Consider the following 23,556-nt stretch of genomic DNA (forward strand, 5'->3'; position numbering starts at 1 on the left):
TCACCTCCCTGGAAGAAACAAATTAGCCAATAAAGCACAGGAAGGGGAGCTACTGGGCATACCATGTAGAGAGGATAAAAAAAACAAATCACTGTTGTGAATATTACCATGCTCCAACGAAAATTACTGAAAATATAACAAATCTGCTTCTCACAAATTTGTTTTTTTAAAGACATTTTTTGGAACAGTCAACCCTAGAGACATTCAAATAATTTTTAGTTCAATTAGGAATGCACTTGGTTACAAATACAATTACTTTTTAGTTCAAAGTACAGTGTACTCAGTTACAAATTCGGGCTTAAGTTGAGAATGTCGTGGAGATGCTTGATAACATCACATTATTGACAGTGCGACCTTAATGAATTTTACTGCGGTATTTTTTTCATTACAAAGACCAACTACTGTTACACATATTACTTGTACATATTCTATAGTTGTATACTCTATTATAGTTGTCGGTTTCATTTTTATGTATAGTTAGTTATCTTTTTTTATTAAATGAGCTTTTTGAATGTTATTCATAAAGTAGAACTTGTTATAAATTAAATTATTTTATACAGTGCATTTCTTTTGTGTGTCAGTATCATCAGCAATCTCAACAAAACTAATAATAAAATGGAACAAAAAGCCAAGGATCTGTCACCAGGGAGGGAATGAGGCAGTAGATTTTTACATACTCCTATCTCGCTCATCCTTCTAGCCATCAGGCACAATGCAATGTGATATTCAAGACTACGTATAGATGCAAACTTCTGCATATCTGACATATCCGACCAGTAGGCAATGATCTCAATGACAGATTCATTAGTCTGGGTGTGTGTCCACACTTTATACCCACTGTGCTAGGCTACAGTGTGATGCATTCCTTGGTAGGCTCACACCAAAGTTCCACCCTTTTGTGCTCAGAAAGCAAACACAGGGTCTTCCCCTTAGTGACACTCCTGCAGCAAGAAGTGAAGAACACTCTTCTGCAAATGACAAGCTGATGTAAGCTGCTCTGTCCTGTCCTTCCATACAAAGCTCCATCAGCACAAGGCTCAGTAATGAATCCCAGGCCATCTAAGGCATAGTCGGAGCTTTGTCTACATCACAGAGCCAACTTAAAATTATGTCATAAAGTTACTGACATTCAACTCAAGCTCTGCTTGAGTTGGTTGAATATCAATTTTGGACAAAATGTATGCTTATACATAATGCACAACGAAAATGAGTAAGTATATTTTTGACCATTATTTATCAACACCTTTACATCCGCGGTGGTGCAGAGGTAGAGTTGTTGCCTCACAGCAAGAGGTTCTCCCATTCGATTCTCAGCTGGAGTGCGGGGAGTGCCTTCTGTGTGGAGTCTGCATGTCCTCCCCACGGTTGGGTGGGTGTTTGAAAGACATGCGTAAATGGGTGTGCCTTTGTTAAAGGTTGAATGTCGAGCTGACACCTCGGCATTCATCAAAATCTACTGTCAATCATTAGCGGACCGGAGTTCCGCTGTGGCGACCCCTAACTGGGAAAAGCCGAAAGACAACAACAACATTTATCAACACCTTTAGATAAATACGGAAACCGACTTGTCCAGTATTTTCTGACGGCAACGTGCATAAAGATGCAGTTTGCATATCCGTAAAGCCTACTGCAGGAAGAGTCATACTGAAAGAGATAAACGGTTTAGTAAAATAACGTCCCACCAGGGAGACTCCACAGACATGTTATGAGACTGCAAAGCTAAAGTTTATTCAAATTTATTTTATTTAGGTGATTTAATTTCAAACACCCTACAAAGTTAAAATACAAAATGAATAAAATAGTGAAACATGCAAGATCTTACTTCCTATAAAAATGTGCAAGTCAGTTTCAGAAGGGAAACCACAAATGCCCAAGTCTCAGTTTCAGATAAGCTCTTTTGTCCAAGCTTCACACAAACCTTCCTAAATGAGCATCCCTTAAAAAGGCTGAGAATCACTCAAGACAAACCCAAGAGGTACTGAATTCCACAAGATGGGAGCAAGGTAGACAAAATAGTAAAAGATATTCCTAACTGCATCCTGGGGACCATTAACAATTGTTCTTACAACAGAGTTGGTACACTGAAGAAAAATGTATTTGTAGATTATATAGGAGTCAACATCAGGATCTTAAAATACAAGAATAATGCAATCAAAAATTTATAAACAGCAGAATTCTGGGCCCACTTTAGATAAACAAAATCAAAATCTAAGAGCTCCATGTACAGACCATGGTAGTCACCACAATGAAAAGATACTTGCACATCAGCTCCTGGTACTTAGCATTGCAGCCATTATGGTGAAAAAACACTAGAACATGACTACCAGATACAAAGTATTACAGGCATCATGGTGGGAAAACATTAGTGTAAGTGTGCCAGACACAAGACGTTCAGTCATCACAGTAAGAAGAGACAAGAGCATGAGTGCAAGGTATGGAGTATTATAGTCACAGAGGTGAGTATTAACTCTAGGTGAGAAAATACGGATCTGTGTCACATGACTGACTTTTTAAATAGTCAATTTCATATGATCAAACTCATATGACAGACTATTTTAAAAAAGTTAAACACATGTAAAAACTCAAGTGTTTGACTGGGGGGAGTAAGCCCCCCTGCATCCCGCACACACCCTAATTATATACATCAGCTCAGAGACTGCACTACAGTGGGGAAAAGTGCATATTTCCCAATCCTCATTGTACCACAATCTCAGGACAATTCACTGTTTAAGCGAATAGGGCTATGTCTGACTTTTTAAATAGTCGATCGTATCAGTTTGATCATAAAAAAATTAGACTATCTAAAAAGTCGTCTGTATGGCATATACCCGAGAAAATACTAGTTCACAAATGAGCTTCAGGTACAAGGTAAGAATATACTATTGCAGAGTTATCATGCAAAGAGCATTTCAGTCATTAAAAGGTGACAAGAAAAAAGTCACAAACTCCAAATGGAAAACCAATTTGCGATTTTTTTCTGGTACTACGTATATAGTTCATTTGCTGCTTTGAAGAGAATTAAAGGTGACAAGCGTAGTTCTGCACGGTTAGCATGTCAAAGAGTTACTCCCACATCTTGAACCTTCAACATAAACTCTAAATTACTTCCTCATAAAAAGGATGCTGAAACACCCAAGATCTGCAGTGATCTTATGGCAGCAAGCACCACTGCGGCCTCAGTATCTGCTGCATTCATACCTTTCAATCTGTAGCCATCATATACAGTCAAAAGGTCTTGAAAAAGAGGTGTAGCCAGCAAAAATCTGTACACTTAATTAGCATAAAATATGCATAGTGAATACCAGCTTACCACTAAGAAACTTTGTTTCTATTTCTCTGTGGGTTAGTTTCTCTTTATGGAAAATGGCAAAGTTATGCAATATTTCCCCAAAGATACAGCTGGACCTTGCAAGCGTTATTCTTTATTAGTTACACTTTACTGCTAAGTCAGTTGTACTGAGCAGAGTTTGATTAGGGAAACAATACACAAGAACTCAAAACAAACAACATCAGTAAACAGTGACGTTAGTGAAGAATAAAAATGCAGAAAGGGCTTTCATGAAAAAAAATCACACTACGACAGTATCTCAACATCCAGGTATATGCTTATTATATGGGGAGACTTATGCCTGCCTTTATCCTCCCACCTGCCTTACATAACATTATGACAGAGTTTTGGCTGAGTAGGTTAAGATAAAAAAAAAATCGTAAACCAAACTATCTTCTACACAGACATTAAACTGCACATGCCTGATGCAAAAAACTTATCAAAGTAAATTGCACATGCATTTAAACGTAGCTGCCAAGTTAGGTCATTCATATAACAGCTTTTGAGATAACTAAACTGTAGATTAACAGTTCCTGAGTAATAACGTACCAGTCAATACAGATTCCAAACAGTTTCAGCAGACACACAGATATTCCAGGATGGGTACAAATATCACATACATAACGCACTGTTAATAAAAACTACAGGAATCTCCAAAAAGGTGGTAACTAGCAGTTTATTAAAACGTGAAATGCTTCAATGTCTTCAATCTACTCAAGCTCCCAGGATTGCAATCAGGGCTTTAACTCTCTATGCCGCAGAAACAGGCACATGCTAACTAAGTGCTTTTGCCTTTCAGAGCATGTAGCTTGCATATTTATGAACACTCACATTTAGCATTTAAAAGACAACTGTAAATAAGCTATCTCATACCAGTCAATGGACTGTGTACTGCCTAAGGTAGCTTTCCTGATAAAACAAATGTAAATATAATCAAGTCAAGGACTTTATTTGCTGATGTTTAGTATGCAAATCCAGACTGCACCTTACTCTAAACTTGTAAGAAAAGCACACGGTGTTCTATGAGAATATTGTTTAGCCTTCTCAGGTTGATACCATTTGACAGCTAAAGAAGACAGTAGAATCGTAAAAAAAAAAAGTATAACATGGCTATAAAATGCAGGTATTTTGTTAACATCCTCTACAGTAGTGGGATAAAATGATATTTGGATTCTATTTCACAGGAATGCACTAAACTCATATAAACTCCAAGGATAAAAGCACAAAAACAATGTTAGGTCTTCTTATTTACTGGTGCTTTTTTCTGGCAGAAGTGATATACAAATGGTTTAGTTAAATTTTAGGATACAGCATACTACTCAGATTAGTTGGCTATAATTCCTGTGCCATTCAGCATCTTTGCTGGTGAAATACGCACATGCTTTCAGCAGACTCTGATTAATACAAGTGTTTTGTTTGCTAAACAGAGAATATGCATGTACCAAAAAACTAGTATCCATCCCTCTAATAAAAAAAGAAATATCTCTGCAAAATTGCTGCTGCAGTAATATGACCATCTGCACAAAATGAGAAAAGCTGCATATCTGATTGTATATGTCCTACACAAAAATAAATTCTGAACTGCCAATTCCCTATCCCAAGCCCCTCACAGCTAAACTCTAACCTGTAACTTGCCCTGCCTCAAAACCCTCAGATAAACATATATCTAAACCCCGTCATCCTTTCTGAAACAACTCACATCCCATATTTTGCAGGTACTTCTTTATTAAACTCTCAACTTTTCTGCACTATTCCCAAACTCATAACTCACTGATCCACCTGTCTCTTAGCCTAGCCTACTTCTGTTCGTCTGTGTTCTCACACCCCCCCCCAAACACAAACATCACTTTTCCTTCATTTTCTGCACTATTGCCAAACTCATAACCCACTGATCCACCTGTCTCTTAGCCTAGCCTACTTCTGTTCGTCTGTGTTCTCACACCCCCCCCCAAACACAAACATCACTTTTCCTTCATTTTCTGCACTATTCCCAAACTCATAACCCACTGATCCACCTGTCTCTTAGCCTAGCCTACTTCTGTTCATCTGTGTTCTCACATCCCCCCCCCCCAAACACAAACATCACTTTTCCTTCTTTTTCTCGCCCATACCAACACTATCCGAGCCTACAGAACAACATTACTTTAGTAATCTTTTATCCTGTACTAACCTTACAGCCTCTGATTCAAAAGTGCTCTTCCTAAAACTGTTTTTTATTCTCACTATTTCATGCAACCTTACAACATACCACAATCTCACGTAGACTGGTTTCTGGTTTCTCCCACAACTATCCACTCTGATTTGTATACATCACTGTACCGCAACTTTAATTTCACCATGCCTACTCAAATATTCTCTTAAACTCTAATGTAAATATAAAACACTGAAATCTCCTCAATCATCCACATCTAAAACAATAAAAATAAAAATCGCTTTGCAGACCTCTTAGAGAAGCAGAAGAGTCAGTTTGCAATGGAAACTTGATATATAAGCAAATAAACAAACAGCATCTGGGAGTAAGTTCAGAGGATTATGATTATTAAACAGCAAGCTGCTTCCTCTAGTCCAGAGTTTGATGCTCTCAGCCTTCATCTGCATACTGTGCAACTGAGCAATTTACTTAGCTAGAAAGTGCTTCTTGGCAGCGTCTGAAAAATCTACATAGATCAGCACTCTTCCTTGGTCAATACATACAAAAAAAAAAAAACAGACAAAACAAACAAACAAGTAAACAAAACAAACTATAATGAAGGGATACCCAAGATCAGTATAAAAAATATTATGTCAAGTAACCAAGAACAAAAAGGATAAAGACTGAAAAAGGATCTAATCCTTTTCAGATACCCAGGTAGAAAACTGGGTCCACTCATTTCCAATCAAGTCCTGAGTGGAAAGTTTGAGGAGTTGATAACAACTGCTGTGTCTGAAATGCCAGGATTGCTGGATATAAATGGAAAGTACAGTTGTGTACACTTACCATAAATGTAGATGTTCAAGTGTATTCACTGTTGCAGTCATTACACTTGGGTAATCTGCTTGCAGATAGCCCTCAGTCGGCCTGATTAACAAAGTCTTGGGTCCTGCGTCAGCTGCTGTCCCTTCTTCCATGACGTCAGGTTGTCAGGGGTATAAAACATGCAGCCGACGCCATTATATCAATTTTTCTTACCCCAGATGTCAGGTACTCCCCTAATGGAAAGCAATTAAATATAAAAGTACAAAGATATACCTCCAACAAAAAAGCAAATATACCAAAAAGGCTTTTAAGCATAGTAAAGGAAACTAGAGGTATAGCCAAAAGAAGTTAGGGGGCTGGAGGGAGGGTAACCAGGACTGCAACAGTGAATACACTCGAACATCTACATTTATGGTAAGTATACACAACTGTACTATGTTCTTCGTGTTTCACTGTTGCAGTCATTACATTTGGGTAGATTCCCAAAGCTATGGTTGGAGGAGGAATTTAGATAGCATTAGGGCCAGCTATAAGGCCCTGCAAGACTGCAGTGGCAAAGCCAGCTCTGGATTTAGAGAAAACTGGCAAATGATAATGCTTGGTGAAAGTATGTACAGAACTCCAGGTAGCAGCTTCTAGGATGCCCTTGGTAGGGACGCCTCTGAGAAAAGCTGTAGAGGTAGATGCAGCCCTGGTGGAGTGAGGTCTGATCCCCTGGGGGATAGGTTTTCCACGGTGCTTATGGGAGAAATGAATGCAATGGTCTATCCACTTAGAAATGGTTTGCTTTGAAACAGCTTTCCCCTCTGCCCCTGCAGCAAATGCCACCAGCAGTTGTTCAGATTTCCTTTGAGGTTTAGTCCTGTCCAAGTAGAATCTAAGTTGTCTGTGCACATCTAAGGAATGCAGTATCCATTCCCCTTTATTCTGTGGATTGGGAAAGAAGGTTGGCAAATGAATGGAATGATTAAGATGGACTGATTAAGAGGCACACTGGATACAACCTTGGGCATGAAGGATGGATTGGTTCTGAGGGACACCATGTCCGCATGAAAGATGATGAAAGGCTCCACTGCCATAAGGGCCTGTAATTCAGATACCCTTCCACGTGAAGTGATTGCTAAAAGGAAAGCTGTTTTCCAAGAAATGCTGGCTCGAAAGGAGGTGGAGTGAGTTTCTCCAATACAAAGTTAAGGTCCCAGGCTGGGGTTGGAGCTCTCCTGGGTGGTCTCAAATTTTTGGCCCCTCTGAGGAACTGCTTGAGCAGTGGATGAGAGAAGAGGGGAGGTTCTGTGTTATAATGAGCTGAAATGGCTGAGGCGTGGATTTTAATGGAGGAAAAAGACAGGCCCTTGTGAAGCATCTCAGTTAAGTACTGTAAAATCTAAGGTAAATTGGGTGCTGCTGTGCTCATCCCTTGAGATTGGTTCCAGGCACCGAATCTTTTCCATTTTTCAGCATAAGATTTTCTAGTACTAGGCCTCCTTGCCTCTAAAATGATATCCATTACAGGTTTGCTGAGGGATGGTAAAAAGACAGATTTAAGTAATTAGCCAGGCTGCAAGGTTCAGTGCGTTAGAAGCTGAGGGTGCAGAATCTGGTTCTCCTGCTGAGACAGCAGGGAAGGAGTCTGAGGCAGGCGCCATGGAGATAACCATGACACACTGCGCAGGAGGGGGTGTACTAGTGTTGGCATGGCCAGTCTGGAGCAATCAAAATCATCCTTGGTTTGTCCTGTTTGATTTTTAGTAGTACTTTAGAGAGAAGAGGCAGAGGGGGGAAGGCATAGACTGATAGGTTTTTCCAGCTGAAGGACAGAGCATCCACTTTCCAGGCTTGTTTGTGGGAAGTCCTTGTGCAAAACTTGTCCAACTGGTAGTTCTGGGGAGAGGCAAACAGGTCTTTATCTGGGCTCCCACATTTACTTGTCAACATGTTGAAAATCCTTGGTTCCAGTTTCCACTCGTGTGGGTCCATGAGGTTTCCACTTAGTCCATCTGCCAGTGCATTTAATTTTCCTGTCAGGAATTGAGCTTGTAGGTGCACTTGGTAGCTCAAGGCTGTGTTCCTCAATGCCATGGCTAATCTGCAGAGGGGGTAAGAATGTGTACCCCCCTGCTTGTTTATGTACCCACATAACAGTGGTGTTGTGGGTACATAAACGTCTTTACCATTAGTTGAATGTGGTCCTTGAAGGCTGTCAGAGCATTCTGTACAGCTAACATTTCTTTTTGATTGATATGCAGGTGCATTTGACTTGGGTTCCATTTGCCCTGAATGCACTTCCCTGCCAGGTGAGCCCCCCCATGCATAGTCTAATGCATCTGTTGTTAGGGTTTGGGCAGCAGGGGGTGGTGTGAAAGGTAGTCCCTTGTTTTGGTGGCTGGCCTCTGCCCACCAAAGGAACTCTAGGCGTAGGCAAGGTATGATAAGAATCATTGTTTCTAGGTCTTGAGAATGTTGACACCATAGGCCTTTTAGATACCACTGTACTTTCCTCATATGCAGTCTTGCATATGGAATTAGAAGAATGCAGGAGGCCATGAACCCCAAGGCTTGCAGTATTTGTCTTGCAGATAGCAGGGTTTTTGTGGCCACTTGTTTGAAGTAGGTTGTCAAATTAATTTGTTTCTCTGGTGTGAGGTAAGCCATCTGGGAAGTTGTATTCAAGCTTGCTCCCAGGAATATAATTTGTTGACAGGGTATCAGGTGTGATTTCTTTTCATTTATGGTGTACCCCAGACAAGTTAGAACCCTTTGTACAAAGGCCAGATGATTCAAAAGTGTGTCCTGGCTTTCTGCCTGAATTAGACAATCGTCCTGGTATGGGTATATTTGAATATTTCTTTGCCTGCAAAATGCAATAACTGGAGCTAGGCACTTTGTGAATACTCTGGGCGCAGTAGATAAGCCAAAGGGTAGTGCAGAGAACTGATAGTGTGTGTAGCCTGCTTTGAAGCGTAGGTATCTTCTGCAAGATTCCCTGATTGGGAAGTGCAGGTATGCTTCTTTTAAATCTAATGTTGCCAACCAGGCATCTTTGCCTAGCATAGGAAGTAATTGGTGAAGAGTCAGCATCTTGAATAGAAAAGGTGTTTAGAGTAGACAGGTCCAGGATAGGACACCATGAATTGTCTTTTCTGGGTACCAAGAAAAGTCTCGAGTAGAAACCTTGTCCCTTTTCCTCTTCTGGTACCAGCTGAATAGCCCCCATGCTTAAGAGAGAGAGAGTACTTATTTTTGGGCCTCTGCCCACTGATTTGGGGGTAGGTCCGGCCACCCGCTTGGTGTTGGCAACATGTGGAAGTGAAATCTGTATCCCTGGGACACTATACTTAAAACCCATTTGTCCTGGGTAATGAGTTCCCAATTATTTGCATGAAGAGCAATCTTTCCCCCCAAAGGGGCAGTCAGTTGTTAAGTGCTTGGAAATTTTAAAAGGAAGTCATTGAGACTGTTTACCATAGGGGGGAGTCTTATTATTCCCAAATTTGGAAGTGGAGGCCTCCCACTGCTTAGTTCTGTGAGTCCCCTGGGACTGAAACCTGGGGTATTTGCTGTGTCTGGGTTTGGTTTGAGAAGACCTGGAAGGGGCTAGAAAGGACCAATTCTTAGAGGGCCAGTGCCTACTAAATCTAGGAGGCTGAACTTGTAAATAATCTTGAACAGTTTGCACAGATTTAGCTTTATCTTCCCTCTTTTTAAGAACTTCCTTAGCCTTGCTGCCAAACAGGCGGTCCTGATTTAAAGAAACATCCAACAATTTAGCTTTAACATGATCAGGCAAAGATTGCTCCTTAAGCCAAGCATGCCTTCTGAGCACAAACCCAGTAACAGCAGCCCTGCAAGAGGCCTCTAATGAATCAATACCACATTGCAAAGTATGTTTTCCAACTTGTTCAGCAGAATGCATTAAATCCTGGAATTCTTTATTTTCCATACAGTCAGGAATCAACAGCATTTTCTGTTTAAGCAGTCCAATAACATGTTGCTGATACTTTAACATATGCAACTGGCAATTTAAAGCCCTAATGGCCAAGGTTGCAGAAGTGTAAACCTTTTTACCCCAGCTATACAGCGCCCTGGAGTCTCTATCAGAAGGGGTAGGATTTTTAGCAGTAGAAGCCTCAACACCCTTGGGCCCCTGTGAAACAGTTTCTAGATCTGCAACAGGATTTTTAAAAAGGAACTTGTGGGACTCAGGGACCCTGTAGTATCTGTCAGGTTTTCTGGGTGCAGGAGGCAGGGAATCAGGGGCCAAACAAGATTCCGAAAAAGCATCATCAACAATGTCTAGTACAGGAGGAATAGCTAAAGGCCTATGCTGAGGCAGGAGAAGGAAATCCCTAAGCCTCTTTTTTGAATCAGAAAAATTCTGGCTTTCCCAGTGGAAATGCTCCCTTAGAGTATGTAAGAAAAATCCTCAGGAGGGGAAGCAGAGGGAATGGAGTCCTCTGCATCAGAATCTTTATAAGTAGACAAGGGCAAATCCAGCTCATCAGAAGAATCAGAAAAAACAGAATTCTGATCAGAAAATTCATAATCAGCTTCAGTCCTAGGCCTCTTAGAAGGGGGGGGGGGTGACTATCCCTGATTAGAGTTATTAGATCTTCAGCCATTCTTATCATTTGTTTTTTTATGCATAGAGGCCTGAGCATGTGGCCTCGGCATCGTTTTTTTTTAGGCATGGATCGAGATTTAGGCCTAAGTAAAGAAGGAGGCATTGGTTTAATATGCAAGTCCATACGCCTGAATACACCCTCAGAAGCCGGTGCCTGCACAGTGGCTTCGGAGCCATCCAAGGTAGAGACATCCGCGGGTTCCATGGTTGAAGCACCTCGTGGTATACCGGACTTCGAATGGGTCTCAGTAGAGGCCTGCAAATCAGAAGTAGCGGGTATCAGGGGCTGCAAAAGCACCTCACTGAGTACCGGCGAACTGGCGACTGGCTTAGGAGAAGTGTTGTCGGCAGTTTTGGATCTTGGCGGCCTGTCTCTGTCTTTATCTTTGTATTTTTTTGGAATCCAGGTAGTTGGATGGCTAACCAACGACATTTCTGGATAATTAAACTGATAACCGAAATATTTAGGAGGCGAAAATATACCGACGACTGATAGTGCGCTGATTAAATAAAGCACAAAACCGACACCAAGGTACGTCGTGGTCAGGGCCTAGGCAAGGAATACAGTACGAATTAAAATATTTATGAGGTATTTGTTTTCCATAAGTAATGCAATTATTAACATCGGTAAGGAGCAAGAAAAACTTTCCCCAACAGGGTACTTGGCTTTAGTTGAAGACTTTGGTTCTGAAACTTGAAAACAAAAATTTCAGGAGTTGGCCGACCGGCACTTGCGAACAGCTTCTGCTTCGGGCACCGCACGGCAAGAAAGACTGATGTAATGGTGTTGAATACATGTTTTATACCCCTGACAACCAGACTTCATGGAAGAAGGGAAAGCAACCGACGCAGGACCCAAGACTTTGATAATCAGGCCGATTGAGGGCTACCTGCAAGCAGATAACCCAAATGTAATGACTGCAACAGTGAAACCCGAAGAACATCTGGACAAGCTATGTTGTCAGTTTAGAGAGGATTGCTGGCTATTAATAGACAGGCCCTGCTCCCAGCATTAGAAAATAATGCTTTATGTATAGGACAGCAGCATCTTGAAAAGCCACAAAATGAAAGGATTGCTCGTGGTTTCAGCAAGGGGCTACAAGGATAACTTTAGCTTTAAGTCAGGATTTCTGGATGACATTCATCACCAGAAGAAATATGGAAAGGCATAAAAGAAACCATCAGTAGACAAGACCATAAAAAAAAATAAATAAATAATTGGAAACCATGTTGGCTGCACATGTGACAATGCTGCACACTGGTTTGTCTCGCATATGAAAAATCGTCCTAGTTATCGAAATAGTCAGAAGACATTCACGGGCATCAAAACACAGCAGCTAAGCTTGTCCTATGGGGAAATGTTCTCTCTAGGAATGTGAATGGCCATCAAAACAGAAGAGAGTTGATGGCCCACTGCCAGACTGTCAAATTCTCAATAAAGTGGGTAGGATCATGTTCCCCTTTGCTTGTTGATAGTCTTGTTCTTCAATGCAAGGAGTCTGGTCAAGAAGTCGGACCATTTGTAATTTATTTTTATTCATTCATTCTTTGTTGACCAAGTTAGTCCCACTAGGCTAGTAGCCTCTTTTTAGGGGAGACCCAAGATGGTACTTATGCTACTAAAGGAAATTTGGACAGGGATTTTCCCATACTCTTTTTGATAGGTGCTGTGGAATTTTTACATCCATTTGAGCTACCACCAACTCACGCAAATGGGAACTCTGTTTAACCTTCAACTGTCTCATCCAAAGGCTGACACACTCAGGAGAGCTGCACCCACTTTATACTGCTCTGCAGTGTCAGCAATCGCTATACCTAGTGTGGGAACCGAACCTAGAACCTTATGCACCAAAGGCGGGTGTGCCACCTGGTGCGGCACTGTTCTAAGCAGTGATGCAGGACAGGAGGGTGAATAATGCTGGTAACAAACACAGGCTAATGACAAGGGGGTGAATGTGGATATGCCTGAGTACAGGTTTGTTCAGGAATGACAGAAAAGGGAGTGATGGGGGTGGAGTAGCAATCTAAATAAATGAGGGCATATGTGATGTCACTGAGGAGCAAGGGCACCAAACCAAAAGGGGGGTAAGAGTGCAGGAGCCAGGTTAGGTGCCTGGAAGTTAGCTGATTGATGGAGAGCTGGTGGACCGATACAGCATCTTTCATCAGACCCAGCCAAAGGATGACAGTGTGCAGGATGGAATAATGGAGTGGGTGGGGCAAGCGGAAGACATTAATACTCACAGAGGATAAGAATAAGCCAGAAAAATAAACAGCACAGGCAGAGCGCGACACTGCAGTGAGGACTTGGATCATGATGGGGTTCAGCCAAATGGTGCAGAACTGTATCAAAAAGGAGAGAATAGTGGTGCTATTCTAACCAATGCAAATGGTGTCACTGACTTCTACGTAAATGCACCATTAGCTGTTAGTGACTGCATCACTTTGTGGTTTGCAGTGGGGGAGCAAGATAAAAAATAAGATAAACAGTGGTGTGGGACTTTAGAAGACTGGATTATTGTGTGCTGGGAGAGGTGTTAGGTGGTCACTGCAAAGTCAGACGAAGGAGTAAACAAGCTATCGGACTGAATCAGGGTGAAGTATGCACGGCTATAGACAAGAATTAAGGAAGAGGCAAATAAAAAAAAGGCGCGATGGCCAGAGTGGCTACATACAAACTTGAAGCTAGCAATTACAATAAAGGATAGAGAATACAACATGTGGAAAACAGAGTGGGAAAGTGAAAGAGGCACTGTACAATGAGAACAGCAAAAATGCCACAAAAGCACTATAAGCAGCAAAGGCTAAAATTGAAAGGTAGTTTTGTAGTTGTTGTTTGTCTTTCGGCTTTTTCCCGGTAAGGGCTCGCCACAGTGGAACTCCGGTCCGCTAATGACTGGCAGTAGATTTTTACAAAACGTTGAGGTGCCAGCTCGATGCCCAACCTTCAACGAAGGCACGCCCATTTACGCATGCATATCTTTTGAACGCTACCCATCCACGGCGAGGACATGCAGACTCCACACAGAAGGCACTCCCAAGCCAAGCCGAGAAACAAATGGGAGAACCTCTTGCTGTGAGGTAAAAATGCTACCGCCGTACCACCGCGGCATATTTGCAATACAGACCAAAAATGGCTTTTTTAATGTAAATAGTAGAAACAGGCCTACTGCAATGCCCCTGATTCCATTGACAGTGAGAGTTAAGTCCAAAGGAGAAACATTGAGTTTAGTTTTTTGTTAATGCCGTTTTGGGTATTTTGGCAGAGGCTTGGAATATTTTATTTTGTTCCAGTCTCTTCAACAAATGCTTAGCGCATATAATTATGTCCCTAAAACAAATGTTTTATGGCCCACTCAATCCCTGGAGTTTGAACTGTGTGAGCAGGGAGTGGGTATGGTCATCTATATGGTACTGGATTAGAATGGTGTACATTAAGCACACACCATCCTCTGCACTTAAATATATTGTGAAAGGGATTAGGCATGCAATGGGCCAAAACAATGCATGTTTTTTTTCTCTCTTTGCACCCACCATCTGTTGATCAGCCCCCTCCATAAGCAATTAGTCTATTCATTCTTTACCACTTGGATGATGGTCAGCCAAGAGGGGCCATAATTCAGCCACCATCAGGGATGGTTCAAAGTGTTCTCCTTTAGTTTCCCCAGAATCTAATTCATGAACCGGACAAGTCACAGACATGCAATGGGATGACATTAGAAGATGTCTCTACTTCCACAAGGGATATTCCTGTAAAACATTCCTGCCCATTCCCCGTCCCCCCGGAGGTCTGAGCAGTAAGCTTCCAGGTCTAAAACAGGAAGTCAGCACTGCCCAATGTGTCTAAATGTACATAACCCCTACCTTCTCCCTGACAGAAGCGAGAAAGCCAAGCCCATTCATTCACTCTTCCTTCTCCCTGACTAGTTCCTCCAGTACGGAAGTCACAACTTGAACCTCAGCCACCTAGGATGCAGTACATAATCAGTCCCCCATATCACTGAGCCAGGGCAGCAATGGATGTTCGTGTGTCTTTATGATTTAATCCACTGACCATACCCCCCCTCCATTTCAGACACATCTCATCCCTTGCAATCCCTTGTCTTCAACAGGGACCCCATCATGGACATCATGAAGCTTCCCCCACTGACAGGTGAACAAGTTAAACTTCATCAGTCTTCTTCACCCTCACTGCCAGCTCCAACATGCACTCAAGCTGCTAAAGGAACTCTGATCACTGGACTCCCGGTAAAGGTTTATCTGACTAAGCCACTGGGTTTGGAATCTGAAGAATATAGGATTCATTTGGAACACCTGAGGAACCCTGACCTTGCTGTGAGAATTTCTTAAAGGCCAAATTGAGACCATGTTTCATCCTTCTACCCAAATTCCAGAGGCATAGTCAAGGACCATCAATACTGGAATGTCAGCATCAAGGGAATCCCAAAGTGAGTGGGTCACAAATTCTGTGTCAGGAATTCTAGTACTGGAGCACACACCAGAAAAACAGACAGAAGAGAAGATGTTGCTGAGGACTGCACTGGCAAAACAAGTACTTGGTAGATGACAGACAACAGATAAAAGGGTGCCAGAGTTGTACAGAGACAGATGCAGATACCATGGCCAGCACTCAGCAGTGCTGGCAACAGTCAAAAAAATGGTGCCATTGATGGAATTAGAGAGAAACTCTTCCTGACACAAGCAAAGACAAATGTGACATCCTTCCACACAGGACATTTGTGAGGGAGCACCTGATCTACAGCCCTGGGCCTTCATAACTTCCTCTACCTCACAATCCACAACATGCAACTCAGGGCAGTGAAGAGCCCTAGGGGTAAGCAGGCCTGGTGTCAATCAGCTGTACATACACAGAGAAGGACACAAAGTGATGGAGTCCACAATTACTATTGTTGAACTGTTAAAAGATTCTGCAGAGTAAGAACCTGCCTCTGTAATTAAACGTTTGCAAGGAAACGCATTCCATTACTGATGGAGGTGGAGAAAGAGACTCACGCTTAAAAAACATGTCAGAAAAATGCCTTTATTAGAAAAGGAATAAACAAACTCCTTGTGCTGAAACAGACATGTTACTGGATAACAGCTGAGAAGAGCTACTCTTCTACTACGCTGAATCAAATAAATGAGCAGAGAGGGCTAGCTCAAAAGTTCTGCTCTTAATTTTTCACCATGCCTGGTAGTTTGACTAAATTCCTGACTAAAGGAATATTTAGAAGCGTCATTTACCCTGCCGAGACAAATGAAACATGAATTGTGCCTTGGCAAGTAGAACAGTCTGACTGCTGGCAAAGTGTCTAAACAAAGGCTAGGATACTATGAGAGAAAGGGCCCCGGTCCAACAGTCCAGAAGGAAAAGTAAGCTTCCTGACAAAGCAGAAAGCCGAATCTGATAAGGAAACAAACACAGCAAGTACAAAATAATAAAATAAATAATTTACACCTCAACGCCTTGGAAAAATGAAGTTACACGCATCAAATGAGGCAGGAGGCAGTCTGGTTCCCAACAGAGATTTTATCTGTCATGCGCCCCTAATACCTGCAGCACCACTGATCCCTGCTGGTTATAAAAGCTGGATCTCTTATTATAACAACAAGTGTCACCTGCAGCTCTGCTTGGGATACTATTAGCATAGGACGTCTCAAGGTAACAGTTCTAAGAATTTTAAACTCTGAGAAGGGTTGTTTACATTGCAGGTTCAGTGCACTTCATGAAGAAATATACAGATCTCTGCAAATCACATATTCACACAAAAATGTATATTTATAAAACATTCTCTCACAAGAGCTTTAGCAGGCTAATTAAAACACTTTCTTTTTATCCTATCTCCGCGGCATACTGGAATGAAGCTTTGACCGCAACCCAGAAAGCCAGAGTTCAACCAACAACTTAGGCAGTGGAAGAACTCAGGATGATGGGAAATATTGGTTTGAGTCAGTTTATGCATGGGTAGGCCTAGGTTTTTGGTTGTAATCAGGCATCTCTTGGTGGAGGTTGGTAGGTGTAACCCGAATGTGAAGGCAGTCACCTTTCTGGTAGTTGGGAGGGACTAGAGGTGCACTGCAGCTTGCAATACTAAAAATATGACGCATTCTGCATATGACTTCCCCACCCAGATAGCTAAAAATCCCCAATACCTAGGTTGCATCTATCTATAATCCTTGCCTCCTGACCCTATCCTTGAATACAGACAACTGATCGTATAAAGGAAGATGCCATTGCCATAAGGCACTCCTTCCCTGAAGAGGGGAATCACCTCCCTGTTGTAAGACATACTACAGGATTTCTCCTGCCTGCAGAAGGGTAAACAAACCTAGAATGGAGGAGGGTTTTGCAACAGTGTTCATAGTAGTATAGCTGAAGCTCAGCAACACAGGAGGATAACGGGGGCAGTCATGGCAACTATCTGCTTTGCTTCAGTAGTACTAAGTACAATCTCTTTCTTTAATGTTGGCAGGAGTATGACTGCCTGATACTGTAGGGACAATCTTCAGGAGCAAACTGAAGGAAAGAACTGGCTTTGTCAGCAGATCCTAATGTCTGGCAGACATACCTTCTACATGTACTATGTGATGCAATCACTGCTTTCATTTAAACTGACTTACTTTACTTGATACCCATATAATTGATGTGAATCAAATGGACCCCTTTTCCAATACAAACCAAGTAAGGTTAACATTAAGGGTCAGCTGAGTATCACACAATTACGGTAAGAATGTGAAACACAAACAACAATTAGCCGCAAGAACACATTTAGGAGACCTTACTGTTGAGTAACCACCTTTTTTTGTGCAACAAAAGCTATCATTTATAGTAAGTAAAAGTACATGAAGTTATTTTTGTTTCTCTTACTATGGAAGCTCAAGAGAGCAGCCAAAAACAACAGAAAGGCTTGCTTCAGGGCAAAATAATCTACTTATAGCACAGGCCGATTTTCTTATGCGATCTAATGAAGAGCAAGTCATGGTGGCTAAAGATGAGACTGAAATCAAAGTAGATACCCATGTACTTAAACATTCAAGAGAGGTGCAATTACCAACACCACTGACTTAATTTTGGCAAAACAAAACACAAACATTCTGTCAAATTATTTGCAGATGCAAATGAAAATATTGTACTGAATATGTTAAAATTATTAAAAAGCAGATGTACATTAACTTCTATAGTTATGACTGTAAATCTTTTAGTCTGACACAAAGATCCTGAGAGGTCAGCTTCTTTTGAGCCTTTTTCTCTGGTTTAGGTGAAGAAGCATACCTAAAACACAAGAATGTTGATACCTGGGCAAGCTGCTAAGAATGTCTTGCACACAGGCCAAATGGTAGAATATTTGTAAATAACTTCTGTCTTCCTACTGCATTTGTGCTCCAATACCTAGGATCTTAAAACTGTCATACAGAGTAGATACTAAGCATAGTAGTTAACCTGACGTTCACAGTCTGTGGTAGCCTTAATTCATTCTAAGTGTGCTGCAGATGACAGATGTACAATTAGTACCAAGGATATTTTCATGAGTGACAGAATCTGCTGCCCTCTCATAATGTGCTGTGACAACAAAAAAAGGAGAAAAGAATCACCGCAATGAAAGCAATCAGTGTAGAACAGTTTGTACGACTGGATCCTCTGCAAAAGCAGAGATTAAAGATGGCAACAAACAGCAGTAACTATGTCCAGACACCCCTTGCAACAGATTTTCTTCTTTACTTAAAACTTGCAGCTACTTCACATCACAGCTTAATTTGATTTCAGTAGTGCTCAAAAAACGTACATTTCTGATACATGCTTAACATAGCTATCAGAATGAATGTGACAGTTACTAAGCAAGAGAACCATCAGATAGGGAAAAAGGAAGTATTACCTCTCAGCACAAAGCAGCAGATATATTAAACATCACATACTGAATGCTCATCTTGAGTTCCCAGACACCTGGGAGAAACCACGAAGCAGTCTGAAATCAGTAAAAGTACTACAAAAGAAGAAAAACAAAAAGTAAGTGGTAATTAAACCAAAATGTGTATGTTTTTGTCAATAACGTAGTTTAACTGTACATTCCTGATGTCTGTCGTCCATGCATGTATTACTTAACTGTCACACCAGTTTTCAAAACAACAGTTTTCCTAGGGTGAATAAGCAAAAAGTTGTAAGTCAGATACATTCACAAAAACTGATACCTATTAAACCAATGAAGAAAGTACATTTTAAGCTACTGTATTAAAACAAACAAAAAATGCAACATTCAAACCACAGGAGCTGAGGAATGCTGGCTAGAACTTCCGTCAAAGGAACACTGATGTATCCTATCTGTTCTGTACAAAGGCCATTTGTAACACCATACATGAAACAAATGCTCATAACTCAAAGCAGAACAAGTATACACAGGGTAAAAACACAAACACTTCAGCATAACTTAAAATTTTGATTTCTCAACTGGCATGAACTGCAAAGTTTATGCAAAATGTGAAAATATTTCAGGAGCCATACAAGCTGGAGACTTAAAAATCAGAAGAGAATTTGTCCATCTGGATGTCTGCTTCAATATGAGAACTCACTTAATGTGTAGTGCTTTCTTACCGAAATATTGACAAAATTTGCATTAAGTGTCTGATATACAAACTCACATATACTGATATACCAGAAAGAGATGCCCTCTGCCTTTGGGAAATTTGTCCTAGATGCGTTTTTTTATTGATAGACTAAGAGATTTACTCCACTCTATGTAAACTGGAAGACTGTTCCATAGAAATATTTTTGATACCAGCTATTTGTTTGGGAAGGATCCTCTTGGTGCCATCATAAACTGCCAGAGTCAGCCATAAACCCTTGACATTTGTTTTGACATCCAAGAAGTACATGCCATGAAGGAGTGGTGCAAGGACTTAACCCTGGGGTACACCATTAGTGGCAGTTTTTTTTGGAGGAGGTAGAGCCACCCATTCAAATTTCTTGGGTTTTGTTTGTCAGCAAATTTGCTGTCCAGTGAGTTACACAGGGATTTACATTTAACTGGGAGAGTATCTACAATACGCAAGTGTGGGATGGTGTCAAATGTCTTTGCAAGGTACTGATCTGCCCTCATCCATTGCTTCAGTAACCTTCTCCAAGCTGTCAACCCAGTAAATTAGGCAGGATTTGCCCTTAACAAACCCAAACTGGCTTGAGTTGACAGTTTGTGGGTTACCTAGATCCCTACTTATTAATTCCATTATGATCCTTTCCATAGCCTTACAGACGAGGCTGACCAAGCTTATGGGTTTATAAATACTCAGGGTCTGCTGATGCCACGTGACTATTGCTGTCTTCCATTCATCTGGCACAAAGCAAATTTGGCAGCCAACACTAAACCTCTGTAGGTCATCTAACAAGTCATATTTAAGACTGACCAGCAGGCAGTCCTGTATGTTATCTGGCCCCACTGTAGTAGTGTTCTTGAGAGCTCGTTCTTAGAAGATTTGAGATGGAATGTAGAAGCAGGTATGTGATCTGTGTACATATGATGGGAGAGGGGGATGAAGTATGAACTAAATTTGTCCATGTGAAGACTGGCTATGTACTCTGAGGCTGAGTATGCGACATCCTTTATTATTAGCTCTTGGCAGTGCTGGTCATTCTTTCTGAGATTTCTAACATTGTTAAGGCTTTGTGGTCATCCTTCACCTGCGTGGCTATTTTTACTTCATATCTGGTTTTGGTGGATTTAATAAAGGCCCCAATTTCTCTGTTAAGATTAGCAGGAGTGCTACTGGCATACTGAGAGTTAGTTCTGCTTGCAATGAGTTTTCTTCCTTTATTACTGTGCCTGTTCATGGTAGGGTTCCCACCATAGGGGTTTATTTTAAAATGTTGAATTGTATTGACTTTTGAGTGGGCCAGATGCTTCTAAGCAACTATTTACATGTGCATAGAATTTGTCAGTAAATGACTCTGCATAAGCAGTGGGGTTGTCAAAATGGAAGGGGCTTTTGAATTTAGCCAGGTCATGACTCCGTTTTAGTAGATTAGTCTTGGCATAATGTCCAAGTACAGTGGTATTGGAAGATGCTTCTGACGTCAATCTTAAGGTGAATATTACTGATCTGCTGTCAGATTTGACCAGGTAGGAAGTTTCAAATGGTGGGGAACAAAGCTGCCTCATATTGGTAAGAACCAAATCCAGGATTTTATGGCCCCTGGTTGGGGTGCAGGCTGACTGGTTTAAACAGTTTGTTTTAATGAAGTCCAGTAATTTCTTTGCATATGTGTTTGAGAATGTTTTAGTCTCCAAGTTAATGGAGGGTTAGTTGAAGTTCATTAGGGGAATGGTGTTTGGCTTAATGCATAGCGACCCCATACAGGTTAAGTAGGAGGTATGGACACTGGGAGCTACTGAACAGTTCTATAGTTAGCTAGGATATGACAACGGATTTTGTTAATATCCAGTTGGATGTGGAGGAGTTCCAGTTAATCATCCTGTCTAACTAGTCTGCAGATGAAATTTTTTTTTATGAATAGGGAGGGATCACCACTTTTACTGTCTTCATCAAATGGCATAGTCCTGAATGAAAGGATGGGTAGGTATTGAAAATCTGTGATGATTGAGTGCTCTCTCTGGTCTTGAGACAGCTCCTTGACAACAGTTATATTGATTTGTTCCATGGTAAGTTTATTTATTTATTTTATTTCCAGTTTGGGTACCGGGGAAGTCCACTGGGCCAACATGACCCGTTTTCAGTGGAGACCCGGGAAGAAAAGCTCCAGTTGTGTTTGTAGTGGATTTTTTTTTCTTAAACCTCCTACCATTGACCAGCAATACCTTTCTTATTATCTGGATTCTCATTCATTTTGTTGCAAAGTTTAGAAAACTGACATTGTAGTATGGGGATGGACAAGGATCTAGCCAATATATGCCTTGGGGGGGATAGGTGCCGACCATTTCTGGCAAAGCAGTTTGGACTGTCTACTATCTCCTCCCAGGCTGACAAATACAGTGTACCCTTGGAGTGACAGCAGACACTAAGCCAGTTGTTAAAGTCAAAACCTTCTGTTTGCATTGTGGCTTGGTGATGGCTTGGTGATGGCAGAATGCTGCTCAAGGCTAGATTCACATCTGCCTCAGAGCCTCCGATACATATTAAGAGAGTTCTATCATTCCATCACGACTCTCACGGTGATGTAAGAGATTTTAGAGCAAATCACTTACTGAGAACTCGTATTCTGATACTTCTGTTTTTATTCTCCTTTATATACACCATCTCTCTACTTGTAAATATACTATTTTTATAATTAAAACGCAAGCACTGCTCTGTCGAAGATTATAAACAGGCCTCACTGTAACATGGATGATGTGCCTAAAATTGCATCACCTACCTCTCAAGAACTCCCAAGCTGCCTGCTTCCCTGCAAGCATTAATACCTTCTCCACTTTTATTCCTTTGTCATTTTCCCCACTTTTATTCCTCTGTCATTTTCCCCAGTGCTCATTCATACTGTGAAATGGTCTGCAAAACCTTTTTTCTAGATCTAGCTAATACTCATACATACCTTCTAACATGACAAATCTATTCTACTGTAAAGTGGTCCTTCTTCACCATGCCGTAGTTGTTCAAATTTTAACAGAATCTGAAATTCCTGAACATCCTGTGAAACCTTTACATTTCTTTTCCTAAGATCAAAGGCGAAATCCTCTAACGTAATTATGCTCATATTCAGCATCACATAAGGCTTAATGTCATCAGACTTCTCCTTATCTTGTATATGTAGGTACATACCCAGTGATTCTTAAAAGCTTGATTCCATAGCATTTTACGCCTTCATATTTTTCCATTCTGCATGCTTATATCTTCTTATATAAGTCTAGTGTCTAATACCGATATAACGCGTCTAACAGTGCATACCGTTCTACAACACAATCTTCTTGTATCATTTAAGCTGTTAATATTTTAACACTTATAATTATTTTATTTTCCTTTTTAAGTTTTGGCAAAAGATTTTCTTTCTTTTCCCATCCTTCACCCTTTAGCCAACATAATTATTTCTAAATGTTCTTCTTTTTTACCAGCTAATTACTTCCTATCTTTTCTTTTTCATCCACTACTAACAATTCAGTTTTTTTCTGTTCCTACTGCTGTAATTTTCCCCAACTTGCTACATAATCCCACTGTTACATAATTAATACTCTGTTCTTGAATTACCTCATTCTGTTATTTCTCTTCTTTCAATTCTTTCTTGCTCTCCTCATACTGACTTCCCATTTCATCACCATCTGCGTTATTTCCAACAATTTTCTGATCAACACTATCATTTTCGTTTTTTCACCCACCTGTTCAACAAATTCAAAACATATGTGACCCAAACTTGTGTCATTTCTTGCATTTCACTTTATAATCATGATGCGTCTAAAATCAATGGTAAGTTGTATAAAGCCAGGGAAGGCTTCCATTGTAACTCACAGGGGGTTATTTATATTACAGGTTGTGGTTGTGAAAAAGTGAAGTGGTACATAGGGCAAACTAAAAGGAAAGTCAAAAGTGAGGATTATGGAGCACCTAGGGGATATTAGGAAAAGCAACTATTTGAGCCCAGTAGCAGAACATTTTTATCTGCCCATGGAGGATGGAGTAAAAGTATGTTTTTTTAGTGTTTTGGCACGTCCATTTATG

The 23,556-nt window shown here is 40.9% G+C and overlaps 1 protein-coding gene across 3 annotated transcripts in view; it reads right to left on the reverse strand.

Moving 5' to 3' along the window:
- GHR (growth hormone receptor) overlaps window positions 1–23,556 on the reverse strand; it is a 1,761,548-nt gene that overhangs the window by 1,487,149 nt on the left and 250,843 nt on the right. For 2 of the 3 annotated variants that reach the window (XM_044069739.1, XM_044069749.1), the window contains exon 2: window positions 18,780–18,887. The exons of the other annotated variant lie outside the window; for it this stretch is intronic. The gene's annotated coding sequence lies outside the window, so the exon portion shown is untranslated. The remainder of the gene's footprint in view (window positions 1–18,779; window positions 18,888–23,556) is intronic. 3 annotated transcript variants of the gene reach the window in all.

This window comes from Protopterus annectens, chromosome 1.part0, assembly GCF_019279795.1.
Source record: "Protopterus annectens isolate FY-2018-M chromosome 1.part0, PAN1.0, whole genome shotgun sequence".
In the NCBI taxonomy this organism is placed as follows: Eukaryota; Metazoa; Chordata; order Ceratodontiformes; family Protopteridae; genus Protopterus; species Protopterus annectens.